A 23,073-nucleotide genomic window follows, 5' to 3' on the forward strand; every position below is an offset into this window, starting at 1 on the left:
AATGGCATCCTAGGGGAAAGAGCCCTAGGTTCCACAGAGAGGGAAGGATAGAGCTGGGGCAGGGACCCAGATTCCTTTGTCCAAAGTGGTTTCTGTGCCACTTGTCAGAATAAACCCGCCAACAGTCACAAACTAGACCTGAATAAGCCCTTTCAGTAGCTTTCTGGTGCCCATGCTAAAATGTTAATCAACTATCTGTGCTGTGGTTTCTGATGCCAGACTATACCCTGTGACCTTGATTGAGGAGGAAAGATGCACACAGCCAGTGTGCTGAGGGACTGTCCTTCAAACCAAGCAGCTGCCATCTTGGGGCATTCATCTGTACTCTCTGGAAAAAAAAAATCCCATCTGGGATTGTTTACAATTTACTCCCCCTCCTGAGTATTCAACTGCCTCCATACCAACTGCCTACCCTGCACATAGTCTGATGAGGATCGTGTGTGTGTGTGTGTGTGTGTGTGTGTGTGTGTAAGTGTGTGAGAGTGTGAGTGTGTGTGTAAATGTGTGAGAGTGTGAGTGTGCGTGAGTGTTTATATGTGTGTGTGTGTTTGGGTAAGTGTGTGAGTGTGTGTGTGTTTGTGTGTGTGTGTATGTGTCCATGTGGCCGGGGCAGGGGTGGTTACAAAGAAAATTTTGGCATGGTGGTCAGTCTCTATAGGGTTTATGGGACTAGTGCCCATAGTATGGAAATTAGAGAGGGCAGTGAGGCATGTCACTAAGAACTGTCAAATAGCTAGAACAGATATTTCAAATCCTAGCAGTAGCATACAAGGGGTGTGGTGCCGGTGAGGAGCTGGAGAGGCAGCTTGGCCAGTGTAATGGATACTACGAGATCTGTCAAAGGCTGAGGAGCATCCCAAAGGGAGATTGTAGATATAAGGTGGGGTGCAGTGAGGAAGGTTTATGAAGTTGGTGGCTTTATTTATCACTGGCCTCTGACTTAGCAGGTAGATTGGATAAAAGAGGTAAAGAAATGGAAGTGTTGGCCTGCTATATTTTTATGACTAGGGGCCCAAAGGGGGCTCCAAATATGAAAAATAGGCATACAGAGGCTTTCCTGGAATCCCTGGGAAGAGTCAGGTAGTGATGAGGAAAAGAGTAACCCAGAAGCAGCAAAAGACACTCTGTGTGTCTGACCTTTCATGCAGAGAAAGGAAAAATCCCCAATTCAGCATGTAGTCGGGATCTTAACAAGTGTCCAGTGTCAAAGACTATGACAATCCAAGCATTCTTAATGCCAAAATTGCTGGAACTGAGGAAAGGCTTTAAAGAAACAATGGCAGAATCTCTCGCAGCCGGGGGCCATGGGGCAGATGGGCTCAGAGTGAGTGCTGGAGAAGCAGAGAAACTGAGTGATGTAACCACACATCACCCTTGAGGCACAAGCTGCAAAGCGTAGGCTACAAAGAAAGAATCAGTTCTTGGTGGAATGGGTCATGTGAGGGAGCCATTAGAGGGAGGGGCTGGAGGACCATAGAGGAGAGGCGGTCTACTCAGGAAGCTAAACATGAAGGAAGCCGTATATGACGTCCAGCTCACAAGACCTAAGAGGACATGTTCACCAGAGACCTGGGGAAATACTGGATTTAGTAGGGACCTGAGCCCTTTGCTGGGACCAGATCTTTATGAAGGTAGGAAAGACTTTGGAGGAGCTAAGTGACTTAGACCATCATGAGAAGAGTGTCCATTAGAAGCTGGGAGAGCGACACAGAGTCAGGAAGAGAATGGCAGGACAAAGGGAAAGGTCCATCTTGATTACTGGAAGACAAACGCCAGATTTTGTATTGAGCCAAATTCCTGAGGAAAAAATTACCGAAAGCCAAATTCTGTCCTATTCTATGCTAAAGAACTTTTGGGGGGCTTTGAAGCCTGAAGAACAGTTCACAGAAAACTTCCAGGTAGACCAATTCAGGTGCAGAAGGTCAAGCCTTTCCCAGGGCCAGGCAGTTATCCCTCCAGATGAAGTAGGGTACCTTTTTTACCTGAAAAAGTGTACACTAGTGGCAGAGGTGGTTTTCCCGGCAGGGCCTCCCCAGAAGCCTGGTGTGGAGGATGGAGAGGCCACAGCTGCAGCTACATTCGTGTGCCAGAAATAATCTTTCTGATCCAGGGAACTAGAATGAGCAACAGGGGCAGCAGGGGCCAGTGGGACCTCATTCCCTCTCAACCCTGAACAGGCCTGAGAAGTGTGAGCCGGTCCCACCAAGCTCATCAAGGCTGGGGAGAGGCAAGGAGGCTCCGTGGAAGAGCTCCATCCAGGGTATGGAACACAGCGACTCAGGGAGAATGACTGAGGGGGTGTGGGATGCTAATGAAGTCAGTGCCTCCTGTCCTGTCCACACTGCTGTGCCCATCAGGGACCGGTGACTGTAACAACTGGTGCTAGTGCATTAGAATCTTCTCCGACTCTTTTAGACCCTGCTATGTTTTACTTCAGTATCTTCTTAGTTGTGACTTTCTGCAGATGACAGTAGACGTACAAAGGGCTTCACCAAGAGTATCTTCACAGTCCCACTGTTTGGTATGCTACCTCCTGAGTTTCTGCCCTGACTTTTCTCAATGATCAAGTGTGATCAGGGCCTGTAAGCTAAATAACCCCTTTCCTCCCTGAGTTGATTTTGGCCATGGTTTGTATCACAGCAATAGGAAACAAACTAAATACAACCACCTTACAGGCTATGGTGGCTTATAAACACTGAACAAAGGGAGGAGATTTAGCTTCCTTGAGCAACCAGGAACAAAGTTTCCTATGCGTTTTAGCCTACAGCGATCCAGCCACGGCTTGTGTATTATTCCCAAGTCTCCATGATTTACACATTTTTAATGTAGGAGTTTTTACTTTGATAGAAAACAAACAGCATAAAGGTATTTACAGTAATCCGGATGGCCGCCCTGTAAATTCACCCCGCTTGAATTCTAGGCTCCTATTTGCCTGTAGATCCATGAGGATGTCCCAGAGTTCATGGTTCAGCTCCTACAGTGTTTCTCTAAGTAGAAGTCCCAAACCCCAGCTGCATGCAGGCATGCCTGTGAACATCCATACCTCCTCAGATTTAACAAGTATTGAGAGAAAATCAAACTCTCCATCAGCTAGTTGTGTGAGCTGACCAAGCCAGCTATTCCTGTGTACCTGACACCTTTGAGTCAGGGTCAGATTAACATCTGTCAAACAGCTGGGCACATAGTGGGTGGCAGAATCTTCACCTGTGAAGAAAATCAAGCTTAGAAGATGTGACTGTCCTAAGGTTGAAGTGGGATAGGGGAAAGTTAAGAATAAGAAGTGTATGTGGGGTAGTTAAGAATTCTTGAGGCAGAATGCTGGGGTCCAGACCCTGACTCTGCCTCTCATTTGCTGTGTGAATTGCTTCGAGGTTTCCGGAAAGTTGTGCCCATTAAATGAGAAAATTACTATCAAACGCTTGTTAATGACAGCCAGATATTGAATAATAAGTAACAGCGATATCCTGGTTATAAGATGTCTAAGGGCAGGAATTGAACCAGCTTGAACCCAGCACTTTATTCCTGGTTTAGTGCAGAATCCCATTCCTGAGGAACTGATGCGTGTGTTGCCTGCTGCTAACTGATCACAGGGATGAAAGAAACGTTCAAGATGGCACAACAGATGAGGGAACACACCGAGGGAGGGGGTTGTCATCCCTCAGCATGACCAAGGCCTCCAAGCTCTGGCGTGAGATCTAACGGCCAGGCTGACCTGGGAGACACCAACCCCTGCGAGGGAGTGGTTGCATCTGCTGAGATTCATGACCTGGGAAAAGTCACTGCTGCTTCCCAAGCAGCCTAGAAGCAGCTGTCTGCTTTGCATTAATTTATTCAAACATGACAGGAACCACATTAGGTTTAGTGATTACCTGCATCTGCAATTTGTTCACTGAGCAATTAGTATCAAACTTGGAGCAGCCTGGGTAGAGCAATAATTAATGGCATCACAGCGCCGCTTCTCCCTGCCTAGCTTGGCACCACCGGGAAATGCTTAGACTTTAGTACATAGGGCCTCAGGCCTCCTCTGGGCAACAGCCCTTGCACACTCTCCTTGAAGATGCTTGCAAAATAAGAGCAGCTCCATTTAAATAGATCAAGCCCCTCAAGCAGATCGGAGCCCTTATGCTTGGAATCCCAGATACTTCGAGGGCAGATGGGTTATTTTTTTCCCCCAATGTTTATGAAGAAATGAGATTTTTGCCGGGTGGTGGTAGCACTCAGGAGGCAGAGGCAGGTGGATCTCTGTGAGTTCGAGGCCAGCCTGGTCTACAAGAACTAGTTCCAGGACAGGCTCTAAAACAAAGAAACCCTGTCTCAAAAGAAGAAGAAGAAAAAAAAAGGAGGAGGAGGAGGAGAAGGAAGGAATGAAGGAAGGAATGAAGGAAGGAAGGAAGGAAGGAAGGAAGGAAGGAAGGAAGAAGGAAGGAAGGAAGGAAGAAAGAAGGTTTCCAAATGCTGGGCATGTATTAACCCAACTACTCATCTTAAAATGCATCCTGTGGACCTACTGTGGCTCAGGCCCTCTGCCAGGCCTGGAAGAAGCTGAGATGGAACTGACACAGCTGTTGCCTCACAGAATTCCCAGTACTCGGTGAACCCCGCAATCAGGGTGCCATCTGTTAACATGTGAAGTCCTTGGTGGTACGGAGGACATATTAGAAGGACACGAACCCAGTGAGGGCGCCAGGGCAGAGACGAGAACAACAGCAAGTGGCAAAACCCACAGCGGTGGAGCAGAGCAGAGGAGGGGCATTCATTGGCCAAAGGTGTGCTGTTGGCAGAGCCCCACGGTGCTAGGAACCATTGCCCTCATCCTAAGTGCAATCAGGAGACAGACCCGAGTGTAAGTAGAGAGAGGACCTCATGTTCTGTAGGATAATTAGGCTGTGGTATAGGCGAGGCTGTACTGGGACACAACAGCACACTGGGAACAATATTAGCTTTCTGTTGCTACTGTCAAAAATTATGCCAAACACAGAAGTTTGAAATAATATAAACTTCAAGTCTTACAGTTCTAGAGCCCATCAATCCAAAATGAGTCTCATGGGGCTAAAAGGAAGGTGTTGGCAGATCTGCCTTCTTTCAGAAGGATAATTCATTCCTTGCCATTCCTATCTTCCAGCATTCCTGCCCACATTCCTAGACTTATGGTGTCAATTTATTAACTTCTACTTTTATTTTTATATGCTCCTTCTCTGACTCTGTCCTCTTGCCCCTTCCTTATAAGAAAACTTGTGACTACGGAGATCATCCAGACAGTCTTGAGAACCCTGCCCACATCAAGACAACACAGAGTTCAACCATATCATAATCAACCTCTTATTGCGTGGTCTAACATATTCAAAGGTCCTGGAGAACAGGACCTAACTGAGTGGGCATCATTTCACCTAGCACAGGTGATGTTAAACGATCCCCAGACCAGTCTGTGGTTCAAGAACTGTAGAGCGGCTATGGTTGGGGGTTGGGAAGAAGTCTCATTCTAGATATGCAGTGAGGAACAAAACTATAGTCCTGTTAACACTTCACTGTTGAAACAGTGAGGGCACTCTGGACTCAGGGATAGCCAGGGAAACACATGGAAGCAAGGACTATCATAGAGCACAGACTTCAGATAAGGAGGTGGGAACATCCCAAGAGCATCCTTATACAGCGCGACTAGGAGTACTGATGTGTCCAGGCGACAAACTTAGATTCACGCTAGACACTCAAGTCAGTTCATTCCTGGGGCCAGTGATGGCATCTGGCCCCATTATTCCGGGCAAAGTTCTCCTCTCTGCTGCCACCTTTGATGCTCTTCATTCTCATGTCCTTCTCTTTTCCAGAGACTGGTCTGAGCTCTTGATGTCACCTCCCTCCCAAAGGCAGTCACTGCTCTGTTCACCGTCCATCACGTAAGCATTCCGCCCAGCTGCAGTCCAGCTCTGAAGGCTCTCAGTGTTGTTGCTGGACGTTAGCCTCACATCTCAGTCACTGTTCCTCACTGATTCTTGTCTGCTCTATCTGCCACTGTTGGATGCTTGGTCTAGCATGTGTATGTCCTCCTTAGGTTCTTGAGGGATAGAGTGTACATCTCATTGTATCTTAAGAGATAACACACTCCCACTCTCCACCTGACCCAATACTAAATGTTCTTTAAGTATTGTAGTTCTTATATGGACCATGATGCCAGTGTTATTTTAAAAGTCTACATTTCAGAGGCGGGAGGACGGAAACTCAGGGAGGGAAAGACTTGCCAAAGGTCACTGAATTGCTCAATCAATGATTCACAGAGCCTAGATTTAGACATCCACCTGCTGGAATCCAGAGCACTTTGCAGAAGTAGTGTGCCCCAACCTCATTTTCAACAACCAATCTACAGTTCTTCATACCTCATGAAGCATGAGAACTCTTACAGTCTATGGAAATACTTGCTAAATGCATAATAGCTTTGCCTGGCATTTGAACTGGTTACAAACAGCAGTGGCAACTTGTATCCTAATGGTCCTCCCCAAAGCTTTAGGTGCTACACCATTCCCCACAGTTCTGTGTCTGGAGCATCTCTGTCAATTGCTTGTGGGCAGCACTGTATGGTTCTGGACCGGAGCTAGGTAGAGCAATCTACTCCACACATCTCTCCCTCTGAAATACTTTGGATGTCGCTATTTCTGGGTTTGGACTTTTCTCTGAAAAGGCAACTGGAAAATCTTAACATCAAGAATTAATTTATTCCACATCCATAGGAAATACCTATGGAAACTTTATAGAAGAAATCCTGGAGAGTGTGTTTTATAGATTTCTACCCATCATTTACTCCCTGTGCTTCCTATAAGCAAAGGTGAGTTATTGAGGATGTAGCTCAGTGGTAGAGTCTTGCCTAGCATACAGAAGGCTCTAATTTCAACCCCCACTCCTGAAAAACAACAGCAAAAACCAGCAGTCAGTGATTTCTGCTATCTAGAAACCCAAACCAAGTTGACAATCAGGGTAGTTCTCCCACATCAGCCAGCAGATTGATGGGGGCTCAAAGCATTGTCCTAGAGAAAAACCCCAGGAGATCTAGCAGTGGGGGCTCCCAGTTTTGTGAGTTTTATTTCCTGGAGATTCTGCCAGGATCTCAGATTAAGAGAGAAAACCCCCACTTTGTTTCAGACAGGTAGGGAGAGAGAGCTCAAACATGTTTTGTTTTGTTTGTTTGTTGTTATTTGAACAAGGTTAACAGATGTGGGAGTGATCTGTGTGCTGTGATTACCATTAATGAATAAAGAAACTGCTTTGGACCTATAGCAAGGCATAACTTAGGTAGGCAGGGAAAGCTAGACTGAATGCTGGGAGAAAGATGGGTGGAGTCAGAGACAAGTCAAGGAGCTGCCACCGGAGACAGATGTGCTGAAACTTTGCTGGTAGACCACGACCTCATGGTGATGCACAGATCAATGGAGATGGGTTAAATTAATATGTAAGAGTTAGCCAATAAGAAGCTAGGGCTAATAGTCTAAGCAGTGATTTAAATAACACAGTTTCTGTGTGGTTAATTTGGTTCTGGGCAGCCGAGATGAACAAGCAACCTCCTCCTACAGTTGGCCATGAGTAAAAGCCAAGTGCCTAACTGACTGATAGGGAGGAGATGAACAACTTCTGTTAGTTCCACTCATTAGTTCCAGAAAATAGTTAGGGATGGCTGAGAAATACTTGTGACGTTCACTTTCCAGAAGGACAGTCTCCCTAAATGACAGGCTATAGACAAAAACTTTCTGTCTCAAGTAGCACAAGAAATAATAATAATAATAAAAACTGAAAAATTAGGTTACATGAAATTATGATGTTTCAGCATAGCAAAGGAAACAATTCTAGGAGTCAAGAGACAGACTATAAAATGGAAAAAAATTATTACTGGCTACACATTAAGCAAGATGTTACTATAAAGAACCACAACAATTAAACCGCAACACCCCAAATCATCGGAGCAGCAAATGGGCTGATGTGTCTGTAGGCATTTCTCAGAAGAAGTACATATGATCAATATATACTCGGAAATGTGTTTAACATCTTTAGCTACCAGGGAAGTGGAAACAAAAAGTACTTTGAGATTTCACGTCACAGTCAGCGCGGTGGCTATCAAGTAAACAAGCGATAGCACATGCTAGTCAAGATGGGGGAAGGAGAAGCTACCGCTCAAAACTGCTGGGAGCGTAAAACTGTGCAGCCACTATGGAAGCTATTGTAGGGTTTCTTAGAAACAGCAAGAAAAATAGAATTACCATATGGCCCAGCTATCCCATTCCTGGGTGTATACACAAAGAAAGCCCAAGAAATCTAAGTCAGCATATGGTGGAGATACTGGAATAGCCCTGTTTACTGCTGCATATGTGCAATAGCTAAGGACTGGAACCTGCTTAGATGTTTAATCAACAGAGGAATAAAATCACACACACACACACACACACACACACACACACACACACCCTGAAATTTTATACAGTCATAAAAATGAAATTTATAGAAAAACAGAGACAGTTAGAAATCATTATGTTAATCTAAACAAATCAGTTTCAAAAAGGCAGATATCACATGCCTTTCATATGGAGAACACAAATTTAAGTTACGTATGTGTAAAAACACTAAATCCAATGTAAGTATAACAAACAAAATGTCAAAGCATAATTCAGTGAAACCGAGACTAAAAGATCAATAGAGAAGAAATAATAAAACCAAAAGTTCATGTTCTGAAAAAGAGAATAGACGGTGATAAACTAAGAGCTAGTCTAAGACACAGGCCACAACTACATCAGACACTGAAGAGAGACGCGGTGACTCCAGACCCCATAGACATTGGAAGGGTAATCAAAAACTCAGTGCCCGCAAACTTGATAATCTACATTAAAAAGACTATTTGAAATACATAATATACCAAAACTCACAGAGAAGAAATTGACACGGACCATCAATTTACTAGACTGGGTGTATCTATTCATGAAGTCTCCTAACTAATAACCTGCAACAGTAGTCCAAGCTCAGAAGTGTTGACTGGTTGATTTTCTTAAAAAGTGGAGGAAGGAAATTATATTTATCTACAGTATCCATCCAGAGACAGAAACAGAAAGACTGTCTCCTGAACGAGTCTTTTCATGAAACCAGCATCACTTTACTGCTGGAACCCAAGACGCTGCCGAAAGAAAATGCTTTAACCCACTGTGTATTGCTCTAACAAAATATTTGAGAATGGGTTACGCTAGAAAGTTATGTAATTGGCTTATGATACAAGGGACTGGAAAGTCCCAATTCCGTGCCACTGGCAATGAGTAAGCCCCTGCCAACCCTCGGCCTCCATCACTACAAGGTAAGGACTGCATATGAAATGGCTACGTGACAAAAGATGGCGGAGGAGGAAGAGCCCTGAAAGCTGAAACCGCTTTATAGCAATCTGTTCTCTGGAGATTAAACAGTCCCATGGGATCTGACACTTCCTCTAGAAACAATAGTTAACTCTTTATGAGGATGGTGCCTTACTTAATCCCCCAATTTAGGCCCCACCTCTATCCATCACCTTCTAATACTGTTATATTGAGGACTAAGATCCTAGCTCGTGGACCTTTAGGGTACAAACCTCATTGAGAACGTAGCCATCATTCATGAATACATATGCAACAATTCTCAAGAAAGTCTTAACAAATAAAACCTAATAGTGCACAAAAGGAACTGTGAACGAATGTATGAAATTTATGCCCTGGCAGTGCTGAAGCCTGCGTGGGCAGCCCATATATGTTGGTTCTGTTGAACTTGTCCATATTGGGTTTCATAGTCTAAGTTGATGAACATTACTGACCAGGTTCCCAAATTTATTTATTTATAGTGTGAAGGGAATTATAGCTTGAAAATTCAATGAGGCTGGGGACATGGATCAGGAGGAGAGTGCTTTGCCTGGAATGAATAATACCTGAGTACAACCTTCAGCATGAAAAGAATGCTAAGGAAAGTCAGTATAATCTATTACATCAACAGACCAAATCGGAAAAAAAAAAAACCTAAACAAAACAAAAATGGGTGATCATGATAGTAAATCCACAAAGGGCATTTGACAAAATGCAACAGCTCTTCTAAATAAATGTTTTCAGTAAGCAGGGAGTAAAGGGAACTTCCTCAGTTTGACGAAGAACACCCACAAACACATGCAACCAGCATTGTGCTCAATGGGAGACACCACGAGTTCCTGCTAAGATCGGGACCGATGCTAGCATACACTCTGCCTGCTACATTTCAGCGCCATGCTGGAAGTTTTAGGGAATGCAATACAACCAAAAAGTTATACAGCTAGAAAAAGGATAAAAAAATAACTGACCTTGCAGATGGCAAGATAATGACATGCATGGAAAGATATGAAAAACTCTGACGCTAGCGAGTCATTATGTTAAAATTTGCAGGAGTCTCTATGCATTTGCAAGAATATATAGGTGTTTATAGCAGCTTTGTTCAAAATTGTTAAAGCTTTGAGGTAACTGAGCTATCAAAACGGTAACACATCTGGCAATGGAATATGATTGTCTAGAGGTAGAGGAATAAGCTATTTCCATAAAAGTATATGAAAGTAATTTAAATATAAATTACTAAGTTAAGGAAGCCCATCTATGGGTGCTAGATGGTGGGTTATTCCAGCCAAATGAAATTCTGGAAAATAAAAAAAGTATGGACATAGAAAGAGCTGTGTCTGCCAGGTGTAAAGCTCAAAGTAAGAACCGAAAGACAGAGCACAGGGATTTTAGTATAGTGATGAAATAATTCTATAAAATGCCACAATGGTAGATACGCATCATTACACACTTGTCCAAATCCAGGCTGTACACCACCAAATGGGAGAACTAACGTCTTCTATAGGCCCTTGCAGGAAATGAGCAATCAGTGCAGGCTTGTTTCTAATCAATGGACCACTCTATTGAGGGATGTTGACAATGGAGGAAGCTGAGACAGTAGATGGTGTATGTGAAATATCTGTATCTTTCAATATTTTATATGAAAAAAGAAAGTTCCATATAGCCAAAGTATACCTAAAACATCCTAAAACATTACCTTGATTTGGTCATATGATTTGTTGAGGTGCATGAGGGAGGGTCCCATTACAGCCAAGGTGATTTTAAAGAAAGAGTTGGGCATGAGAGGTAATCGAGATAAGAAAACACTTCATATGGTTATAAGGACCATGGAGCTCAGCTCCACCACAGTGTATATTTCCCATAATACTTGCAAAGTCAAGAAACAAAAAACTCCACTGAGAAGTTAATAGGTAGAAAACAAGCTTTTCATAACATATGAACCTTGGCCTTCAGGTCAATAGCCATCAGGGTGCAGAAAGCATCTTGGGCTTAGCGTGCCTCCCCCTGTACACTCTCAGCCTGCTTGAGAGATGCCAGAGGATGAACACGGATGGATTATGTTTTACATGAAGCAATGGATGGACAGATCTGGACAGACTCACACAGCCTTGCAGGGCACGCTCAGGGTTAGACGGGAACAGGTCTACTGCAGAAGAGCAGGGGGAACCTTGACACAGACGAACAGCCACAGATGAGAAAGAGTCAAGCATAAATTGGGAGAGAGAAAAAAAAGAAAGAAAACAGAAAGGTTAGTAGATGCTTGGTTTAACCTACATGAACATCCAGTTGTTCCCAATGGAGAGCAGAGAGTGGAGCATGATTGTTGCGCAACATGGTTATTTGGCATTCGATTTAAAATATGAAAATATAGGATAAATATATTATATTTGCTATCCTTTCAATATCTAATTACACTAATTGGAGCTTCGGTGGTAAGATATGTATGTATATTAGCTGCCCACCCTAAGTAATTAAAATTTTTAAATATTGGGCACAACAATGCTTCCCCAATAAAAACAGTGCAACTTCTTTTTTTTTTTCTACCAGAAATTTAAATAATAGAGAATCATGGAACAAGTGTGTCTGTAGGAGGACACAGAGTCCTCTGTGGGTGTGCTCAAATGGTATAGCTGGATCATGTGGGAGGCCTATTTTCACAGACACACACACACACACACACACACACATATTTAAGGAAAACTTACACTGATTACCATAGCGGCTCCACCAGTTTGAAAGCCCTCCAACAGTGAATATGTTTTCTCCTTTTCTACATCCATGCCAGCATTTATTGTCTTGATGTGGGATTCCCCTCTGTATGCTGTGAATACCATTGGTTGATAAAGAAACTGACTTAGCCTGATAGGATAGAACAGAGCTAGGTGGGGAAAACTAATCTGAATGCTGGAAGAAAGAAGGGAGTAGTCAGGGAGAATTTATGAAGCCAATGCCAGAGACAGACATGCTGAAACTTTGCTGGTAGGCCACAGCCACGTGGCGATACACAGATTAACGGAGATGGGTTAAATTAATATGTAAGAGTTATCCAATAAGAAGCTAGAGCTAATAGGCCAAGCAGTGATTTCATTAATGTAGTTTCTGTGTGGTTATTTTGGGAGTCTGGGCAGCTGGGAAACAAACAAGCGGCTTCCTACAACATTGTCTTTTTAATAAAATATTCTCAAAGTAGTTTTAATTTACATTTCTCTAATGGCTAAGGACATTGAGCAAAAAAGATTGCTTCAACATTTTTGTTTCCTCTTTTGAGAACTCTCTGATTATTCCCATGACCCATTTTTAATTGAATGATTTGTTTTCTTGATGTTTGGTTTTTTTGTTTGTTTTGTTTTGCTTTGTTTTGTTCTTTTTATATTCTAGACATTGCCCCTCTCTCTAGATGGTAAAGTTTTTTTCTCTCTGCCTCTTCACTTGATTGATAGTGTCCTTTACTGTAGAAGGCTTTTACATTTTAAGATGTCCCCTTTGTCAGTTGCCAGTTGGAATTCCTGTACCATTGGAGCCCTATTCAGCAAGTCTTTTTCTGCGTCTGTAAATTAAAGCATTTTCCAACTTCCTAATTTAACCAATCCAGAGTGTTTGATCTGTGGTTGAGGTTCTTGATCATTCAGAGTCAAGTTTCATGCAAGGTGAGAGATAAGGATCTAGTTTTATTTACACGTAGCTATTCAGTTTTCCATCACTATTTGTGAGATGTTGTTTTTCTTCAATGTGTATTTGGTGGCTGTTTGTTAAAAATCAGATGGTTGTAGAAGGCTGGGTTTATATCTAGATGTTTGGTTCTGTTTCCCTGATCATTATGTCTAATTTTCATGTCAATACCATGCTGTTCTGATTACTATGGTTCTGTAATGTAACTTGAAATCAAGGATGGTGATACCTTCAGCAGTGATTTTAATGATTAGGAGTATTTTGGATATTGGAGATCTTTTGAGTTTCCATATGAAATTTTGTTTTGTTTGTTTTTTTCACTCTCGGTGAAGAACCTCAATAGAAATTTGATGGGAATTGTACTGAATCTATGGATTATTATTGGTAGGATGGCCATTTTTACATTAATCTTAACAATATGTGATTATGGAAAATCTTTCTACCTGCTAGGGTCTCTTTCAGACTCTTTTTCTTAGGGTCCTGAAGATTTCACTGTAAAGGCCTTTTTGATTTATCTCAAAATACTTTATTTATGTTTTAAAGACTATTATAAATAGGCTAAGTGTTTCTTATTTCTTATTTTCTATGTTTCTTCTTAGTATATAGGAAAGCTTCTGAGTTTTGTGTGTTAATTATATATCATGCTACTTTACTGAATATTTTTATCAGATATAAGACTTTTCTGATGGAGTCTTTACAATTTTGGATGAATATAATAACATCATCTACAAATAAAGATACTTTGACTTTTTCCTTTCCTATTTATATCTCTTCTATTTCCTTTTGTCTTACTGCTATAGCTGAGACTTCAAGCACTATATCAAACAAGAGTTGAAAGACTAGACACCCTTTCTTCCTATTTTAGCACAAATATTTCAAGTTTTTTGATGTTGGCTTGTTGACCGACCTCTTTTGTTGAGCTGTTTCTTGTAGCTACAATTTCTCCAGGATTTTTGTCATGAAGGGATGTTGAATTGTCAGTGGCCCTTTTGCATCTAATGAGATAACCATGTGGTTTCTATTCTTGAGCCTGTTTATGTGATGGATTATATTTATTAATTACACCGAACCATCCTTGCACATCTGGGATGAAGCTGAACTGATCGTGGTAGATTGGTTTTTTGTTTATTTTTTGTTTTATTTTTTTTAATTTAGCTTACAAGAAGTTTATTGAGAATTTCTGCATCTATGTTCATCATAGAGATTGGTATATAATTTTCTTTCTTGTTGTATGTCTTAATCTGATTTAGATATCAGATTCTGATGCTGGCTTCTTAAAAGAAATTTGAACCCTTTCTATTTTATGAAAGACATTGAGAAGTGTTGTCTCCTTCTTAAAAGGTCTGGTAGAATTCTGCATAAATATATCTGGTCTAGGGATTTTTATTTGATTGGTTATTTACTTTTGGCTGGTAAATTTGTTTTTAAATGGCAGATTCAATATATAAGCTTCTGAGAATATTGTGTACTATCTAGTATTTTGATGGAATATTCTGTAGATATATCTATAGGTCCATTTGATCTATGATATCATTTAGCTCTATTTATTTTATATTTGATACATTTATATTTTTGTGTTCATATTTCTATGCTTATATTTTTGTCTGGAGGATCTGCCCATTAGTTAAGATGGATTATTGAAGTCACCTGCTGTTAATGAGTTCGTGTTAGATTAATCTCTTGCATTGCCTCAGCAGTGTTTGCTTAATGAAGTCGACTGTGTTTATGTTTAGCATTTTAATGCCTTCTTGATCTACATAAAGCAATATCTCTTCTCATTAGTTTTATTAAAAGTCTTTTCATCAGATATTAAAATAGAAACTCTTGCTTCTTTCCCAGTTATATTTGATAGGAATACCTGCCCATCATTTAACTTTCAGACCACTCTATCTGTAGTAGTGAGGTTTTACTTGGAGGCAGCAGAATGATGAATCTTGTTTTGTAATCCAGTCTACTAGTCTGTGTCTTTTGACTGGGAAGTTGAGACATTGAATGGTCAAGGTTATTACTGAAAGATGAGTGTTGATGAATCAACACATGTCATTTTATTAATGTTGTGATATTTGTTTTCTTGGTTTTTCTTTGTTTAATCACTGACCCAACATTGTTATCACTTTTCCTCTCAGTTCTTGGTAATATACTTATTCCTTTCTACAGTTTAAAATATTACTTCCAGTAGCCTTTGCAGAGCTAACTTGGTGGGTATGCATTCCTTTAGCCTGCCTTTATTGTGAAAAGTTTTTCTTTATCCTTTGCTTATCACTGATAGTTTTGATCTATATAAATTCTGGACTGGCTTCTGTAGTCTTTCAGAACTTGTAGACCGTAAGTCTAAATCCTTCTTTCTTTAAAAGTTTCTCTAGATTTGAGAACTCAGTTGTTATTCTGAGGGACATGATTCTATATGTAACTTGGTTTTATATTTTTCACTTTTTGGCGTCTTTTATTTGTTCTATACATTTAGCCTTTTGACTATTATATAACATGAGGTGTTTCTTTGTTGATCCCATCTATGCAGGATAGACATATATTTGGGGATTTTCTTCTATTATCTTGTTGAAAATATTCCCTGTGCATTTGACCTTCCTTGTCTATAGTTATGATTCCCTGGAGGAAATGCACGATACTTTACATGGTCCTCAAGCTACAGGACTGAAGTTTTTATGAGGGTGGGATGAGGGTCACTACATCTACATACTTTCTTGAAAACTCAACTAATAATTTCTTTCATAGCTCTAACATTAATCAGTCATATGACTGAGAATGCTTGAGAGCAATATGTCTGAAAGTATTGGCGAAAATAATATTTCTTTGTGAAAAGGAAACTCAGAAGATTCTAGAATGTTCATAAATACTTTTTGAAACTACACACCAAAATGGGCTTTATTTGCCATTACATGTTGAAGAAATGTTAAGACGAGACTTAAATGTTGGTATAACAAAAGCTCAGATTTTCAAAAATTATACAATTTTAAGTACATAGCTTATCTATAGTCCATGTAAACCTTCCTAAGTTAACACTGTAGTTTTCCTGATATCTTCACTTATCCAAGTTTTTAGTGAAAAGATAGTCATGTTAAAAGCGCAGCAAGTTGAAGCTGCAGTTTACCAGTCAAGATTGCCATTCATAGCTGTATTTTAAAATAATAAGCTATAAACTCTTGCATATCCAAAGTCTTATTTTCTCTATACCACAAGCCCTGTTTTGGTGTTTGAGCAGGAGAGAGGCACAAATCCTAGGCCTTTCCCTGCCTGGATAGCATAGAAAACTTTGAATGACCACAGGAGCAGATGTTAACTCGTCAGTGTGACCTTTGTGTATTGAAATATGTTTATTACAGGCAGGTGTGAGCCTATCAGTTTGAGACAGAATTGTGGCAGATCGCAGGCACACATGATGGTAACAGCTGTCTTGGACATTATTTGGTAATGTTATATGGCTAAGGACTGGTTTCAAGATTTAGAGAGTAGGCTGGTTAGAGGGAGGAAGTCCTAGACTATCAGCTCACAGTACTTCAAATGTCACACTCTTTTTGGAGGCACTCACAGAAACACAAAAGTGTCTTATTCATAAATATTAATACTTTAAATTGGCTTGCCTCAGAAGAGAAGACCACCGTGGCAACTTGACCACTAGGCTTAGCTGTCTGCAGGGAGACTATCACCTTTCTCACACTGAGAACTCCATGTCCTCTGTTGGAGGACAAACTGCAGTGCTGGTCCTAAGCAAAATTCATCACCATCTTCAATAATAGATGGTGGTTGCTTAGCCTAGCACAGTGAATCCCTAACCACAGAGTATACTTCATCTATTTTGTCCTGGACATCATATATGCTTCTAAAGATCCACACGGGTAATTTTAATGATTGGCTCAGCATCCTCATTGATGCAGGAGCAGGCATCTCCTGCTCCTAGGTAGTAAGAGCAAGCAGATTGTCCTTGTCTCTAGGTAGTAAGGCAAGCAGTTCCATGGTGAAAACTGTAAGTTGATCACATATGTTGCAATGAGAGCAGATCCCGAGGTTAAAAGGAAGATTAAGGGTCCAAATGGCAGCACAGAACACCAAGGAAGGCTAATAAAAGGGCTTGCAGTTGGGGAAGGGATAATCACGCTAATCAGAGATGGGGCAATGAAGCCCTACAGGGTTAAAAGTGACACTTTCTATTTCTCCTGCTCCGTGTTCCCCTCACCCTGTTTCCAGTCTCTCTCTTTCCTGCAAGATGAATGAACTTGCAGGCGCCACAACACTAGTGAGTGCTGGCTCCCTTTATATAAAACCTTTCTTTCTCTAACCAGCATTCCCTCCCAAATGGTGTCTTCTCATTTGGATCCAGCTTATTCTCCCGGGTAGCCCTAAGCAGAAGGGTCCATGCATCCCAGTGACTGTAAGACTAACATATTACAATAAATAAATAAATAAATAAATAAATAAATAAATAAATAGCATATTACACTGAGTGGGAACTCTTCCTGCTCCAGCACTCTTTAACATCCTCAAACAGGGCTGATTGTTTACCTTCCTGTGGTGGTGGGCATCACCTGGAATTCTCTGTGATCAGCTCTTGGTGGACCTAATAAGAGCAACCAAGAGTTCGGCGAGGGGTCTCTGAATGCTATAGGAACACCTCTCTTCTCTGGCTAAAGATAACCTTCCAAATCAGTGAGCCTTAGACCTCTTGACAGCAGAAAAGGGAGAAGCCTGTCTCTTTCTCAATGAAGAATGCTGCCGTTATATCAATCAACCAGACCAGGTAGAAATGAAAACTAAACTCCAAACCAAAGCCAGCCATCTACAGCTCAATGGGGACTCATAGCCTTCTGGCTCATGGAATGTCTTCAGTAGCTAGGTAGCATCTGACCATGGCTCCTGCTTTTTCTAGGACCCCTTACTTGGCTCCTCCTCCTAGCCCATGCCTCCTCAAATGTATGCAAAACCAGGTAAACAAATCACCCACCATACTTCTAACCAGCTCCTCCTAGCCTGTCTGTCTTCTTTCCGTATCAGCCCTTAGGTCTACTGAAGCAGAGGCCACTTTTCTGCCCCACCTTTCTGCCTCTAGATTCATTTCCCCTGCCCAGCAGAAAGTAACTGGAGGAGACCATTGGCACACCCTCTAACGTCAATAAAAAGCTGGAATGTTAGGCTGGTCCAAGTCCCTGGCCGAGACAGAGCCACTGAAGCCACCAAGATGGGCGACCCATGTTGGAACCTGCCCCTTTGTGGAAATGGAAAGTGCGTGTTCCACATGTCAGGAATCTGACCGTTATCTCGGCAGGAGCAGCATGAGTGCAGAGTCCCGTTGTCTTAACAACCAAAGGTCATCTTGAAATATTTCTACTTATGACAGCTCCTTCGTTCTCAGCAGTGCCTCCCCTAAGTGGTCTTCCACCACTCTCCGGACCAACTTAGACCATCCTATCAAAACCCGAACTCCCTTTTATTAGGACTGCTCTTCCTTCTCTTGGCAACAGCTTGACAGTTAGTACTTTAATACAGCTTTGTTCATTGGCCTCAGCCTGGCTTCAGGGGTCTCACTCATAAACCTTATACTTTCTTTAAAACACCCCCCCCCACACACACACACTTTTATAATCAAGCATTTGCTCCAAAGCTATATCACTTGTTCTTAATTGCTTTGTTTAAGCACCAATCTGAGAGTGCTTCACTCAAAGTCTTTGGTCCAAATCAAGTCAAAAAACAGTTCAGATCCGACTGCAGCAGCTATGCTATCCAGTGCTCCCTGGCTCCTCATTGAACGCTCCAGGCACCTGCTTGCTCCTGGTGGTGGCTTGGGACCTGGCAGGTTCTGAAGCCAGTCGTCTCCTGGGCAGGAACCATTAGAAAGCGGTTGGCTATTGTTAATGGACCACTCTCTGCAGCATAAACAATGAGCCTCTGAATAATGCTCGTGTTTGTGCGGTCAGGGCTTTTTCCACCGGGCTTGGCCATCAGCAGTTAGCTAGTTACAAATGCAGTCCCAAGGCCAAATTACTGGAATGCAATTATCCCAGCTTCCTGTGTGTAGAGCCCTGCCAAGGAGGAATACTCATGTTTGTCTACCTCATCAAGCTCCCAGGATTCAACAGCTAACGCTGGAAGAAAACGGGCAATCAATCAATAGATCATCAGTCATTTTGGTGAAGAGGCAGCACAGCATAGGAAGGGACTTACTAATACAGAAGGCAGAGGTCATGCTGTGAGCCCTGTTCTGCCTCTTTAAACTTCGGCATTTACCTCTATCACTCTTAAGTGTCAATCTCTTGCTTCTTGGACTGAGATCATAATGCCAGTCGTTAGACGGCTGTGCCACTCGAGTGAGATGACTTGTGTGAAAGCTCAGAAAACAAGAGTGACATTGATGGTGGCGACAGAATCAATGATAAATGATATCAGTTGACTAAATGCCCTGTCAGGGCACCATACCAAGTACTAGGTCTGGGATAGGCACAACATCACTTAATTCAAATTCCTTCTGAAGAAGAAGAAAAATTTGCTCATGAGGCAGAGGAAAAGAAAGGCTAACAAGGCATAGTAGTACACACCTATAACCTTGATACTTGGAAGACAGGAGCAGGAGGATTGCCATGAGACTGAGACCAGCGTGAGCCCTATAGTGAGTGCCAGACCATTTAGAGCTACATACCAAGACCCAGTCACACAACATAAAGGGCAATCCTGCATTTCATGAATGTTGTCTTATACACCAAGCTCCAGGCATCTTAGCATAGGTATTACGATCTAGTTGGCACATGAAGGAAACTGGGTATCTAACTTAGATAATTACTCAAAATCACTGGAGGGAGTCACATGGATTCCTACACAGGCATTCTATCCTAGGACAGTTTGCCAAACTCTCTAGCATCTGTAAAGCTTTCCAACAAGTCTGGGCATTGTTGTGGGAGTAACTTCCACTGCCTCAACCAATAGTCGCTGAAATACGAGCCCACAGTGCAGCGGGGAGCGACTTCCGCTCCGTCAGCCAATAGCTGCTGAAATACCAGCCCACTGGGGCGTGGTATATTTCTCTTTTAAAAAGAGAAGCATATCCGAAATAGGCCCTCTTGGTTCCGGCTCTTGGTTCCGGTGCTTGCTCCTGGCTCCTGCTCCCGGCTCCTGCGACTAGGCTCCCTTCCTGACGGTTTATGGTGTATGTAAGTTTTACCCCCCAAAATAAATAACCCCTTAAAACATAACTGGTGTGGGATTGATTCGCCGATAGGGCATCTGTATTCAGTAGTCTTTTGCATGTCTTTGCAAATTTGGTTTAATTCTGTCATTATTACTCTCTGGTTTTGTCTTGCAAACATAATAACCATTTTTAACTCAAGGTTATGACCAAACACCAAACAGGCTGATTTAGTTTAGCAACTACAAATATGTGTGTATATGTTTGTATCATATGTATAGCATGCATACGCTCTAAAATAATATATGTATGTGTGTATATGTGTGTGTGCTCTAGAAATATTTCAGTTTTATAGATAAGGAAATTAAAGATCAAGGACTCAAGTTACTAGCCTAAGATCATTTAGTAAGTGCTGAAATCAAGATTTTAAACTAATTTACCTGCTTTTAGAAAAAATATCAACCCCTGTAACATATGCTAAAATATAGGAACATCACAGAGAGCAAATTTTGTACTTTCCCCAGTCAATTTCCAAATAAAGTATGCTTTTAATCCCTGGAATTGGCTTGTATAGAAAACAGAAGGCTGTATTTTCAGTCCTGATGATGGATACAATGCCCAACATTGGAGTCAAATAATAAATATACTTCTGTTGGGCAAAATAATTGATTGTTTACTTTGAGGCAGGTTTTCACTAAGTAGCCCCTGGATGGCCTGGAAATTATTCTGTAGACCAAGTTGGCCTCAAATTCACACAGATCTGCCTACTCTGCCTCCTGGGTACTGAGCTCAAACATGTGCACCATATGCCCAGCTGAAATAATTGATGTTTGATTTAGTGTTTGAGTGTGAGCTAAAATGATAATATTTCCCTAATATTTCCAAGTTGAGATCATATGTACTTGTTTACAAATAATGGTATAGTTTCCATAGAGATATCTTGAGGGAAAGAAAATTTTGTGCTAAAAATATTTTACATTAAAAAATATTTTTTCTGAAATGAATCATTCCTTTGACAGAAATGGCACCAGGAATGTATAGTATGACTTCAAAACCAATGTCATAAACTGGGAGGCACTGCAATAAGAAAGGTTTTAGAAATTTCATCACAAATGAATGTTACATAATCTTGTATTAAGATGGGGATTTTTAATGTTTTGTTTACTTTGGAGTTTTGTCTTATAAATTAAATTCTCAGAAGCATATTAAAATATTTGCACAGATATCCAGAATTTTAAAGAAAAAAGGTGATATATTTTCCATGAGACCTTCAAGGGGTTTTATAATAATTTGACTGTAGGCTATGTTGTAAAATCATTCCTGTGTAGTTTATATCTGCCTAGAAAGGGCAGAGGTGGGGGTCACAGGGTAAAGTAGTGAGTTCTGGGTTTTCAGATGTCCTGGTAATGTGATGCTTTTGTTAATTCCCAGGACACCCACATAGAGTCTCACAGTCATTCACCAGGTCCTGGCTAATTAAGAAAGCACATTCACCTACATGAAAGATTGCTACTGGCTGCAATTACTACTTAGGGGCCCCAATGGGGAAGGCAGACACACAACGCATCAATGAAGAGTCTGCAGCATTGGCATCTAATTTCATGCCCAACTCACAGTGGGTGCTAAATAAAAGTTTGTTTACATGGGTACAAGCACAAATATCCCTTACTTTCTTGAAGTTATTACATTCTTAGCAACAATACTCCACTCCCATTACTTCTGTTCTCACGTGACAGTTGCTTTTACCTCATGCTATTACTGGTAGTGATTGGTTCGTGTTGAGATAGCTCAATAATCTGAACACTTCTCTTCAGTATGATACGTAAGTATAAGTATCTAGGAAGATTATGGCTGATGTCCTCGGAGAACTAGGTCATGTGGAAAATGTATTAAAGAGCTCAGAATAGCCTGGATTAACCCTTACGGATGAGGCAGTCCGTGAAATAGGCCATGGTGTTAAGTGTAAAGTAGCAGGAGAAGGAAGACGGCGTGGCTAGTGAGCTGCAACGGAGCAGAAAGAAGGCTCAGAAGGCCCCGAGAGCTGGAAAAGGAAGTGGTAATTGGTACAGCTTTCTTTACTCTACTCTGAACTGGTCACTGTGCTGTTGATACAGACAACTCAGCAATGAGCTCTTGGGTATTAATCTCTTAAATGCTTTAAGCTAACATCGTTGAAAGGGGAAAGTGTTAGAGGGGAATACTACTCTGTTTCTGTTCCTCTGTATGAAAGGGTGATTTAAAAAGCAGTTTACTCAGCATGTGCAGAAGTAGGCAGAAAAGAGGTAGGTGAGAGAGGAAGTTGTCGCAGTAGGAAGTCATGGGGAGTGAGCTCTGAGAGGTGGCTGTGAAACCAGAGAGCCTGGACCAGATAAGCTAGGAGAATTTGGAGAATAAATAGAAGATTGGACAGCACAAAGGCCAGAAATGACTTCACACCTGGAACATTAGAAAAACAGTATGTACAGTCATCATAGCTTAAACATGTTGCCCTTCCTCTATACTTCAAACATTGTATTTTAATTAAACTATTATGTTTTAATTAAACTTACTGTGGTTACTACTTTCTCTCTTGATTCCTTCCTCCCTCCCTCCCTCCCTCCCTCTCCTCTTTCTTTCTTTCTTTCTTTCTTTCTTTCTTTTCTTTCTTCCTTTCTTTCTTTCTTTTCTTTCTTCCTTTCTTTCTTTCTTTCTTTCTTTCTTTCTTTCTTTTCTTTCTTCCTTTCTTTCTTTCTTTCTTTTCTTTCTTTCTTTCTTTCTTTCTTTCTTTCTTTCTTTCTTTCTTTCTTTCTTTCTTTCTTTCTTATGACTATATCTTTCCCCTGCCATTAGCATATCTGTACATATCAAAGCCCGCTGAACAAAGCTCATCCGTGTATCTATCCAGTGAACTTGAGTGGATGAGTAGACTTGGTAGTTTATCATGAAAAACAG

General features: G+C 41.4%; 1 protein-coding gene across 1 annotated transcript in view; it reads right to left on the bottom strand.

Annotated features, from left to right (window-relative positions):
- The window catches only part of Htr4 (5-hydroxytryptamine receptor 4), a 191,012-nt gene that overhangs the window by 6,664 nt on the left and 161,275 nt on the right, over nt 1–23,073 (bottom strand). The gene's annotated exons all lie outside the window — the stretch shown is intronic.

Source organism: Myodes glareolus, chromosome 13 (genome assembly GCF_982192425.1).
Source record: "Myodes glareolus chromosome 13, mMyoGla1.1, whole genome shotgun sequence".
In the NCBI taxonomy this organism is placed as follows: Eukaryota; Metazoa; Chordata; class Mammalia; order Rodentia; family Cricetidae; genus Myodes; species Myodes glareolus.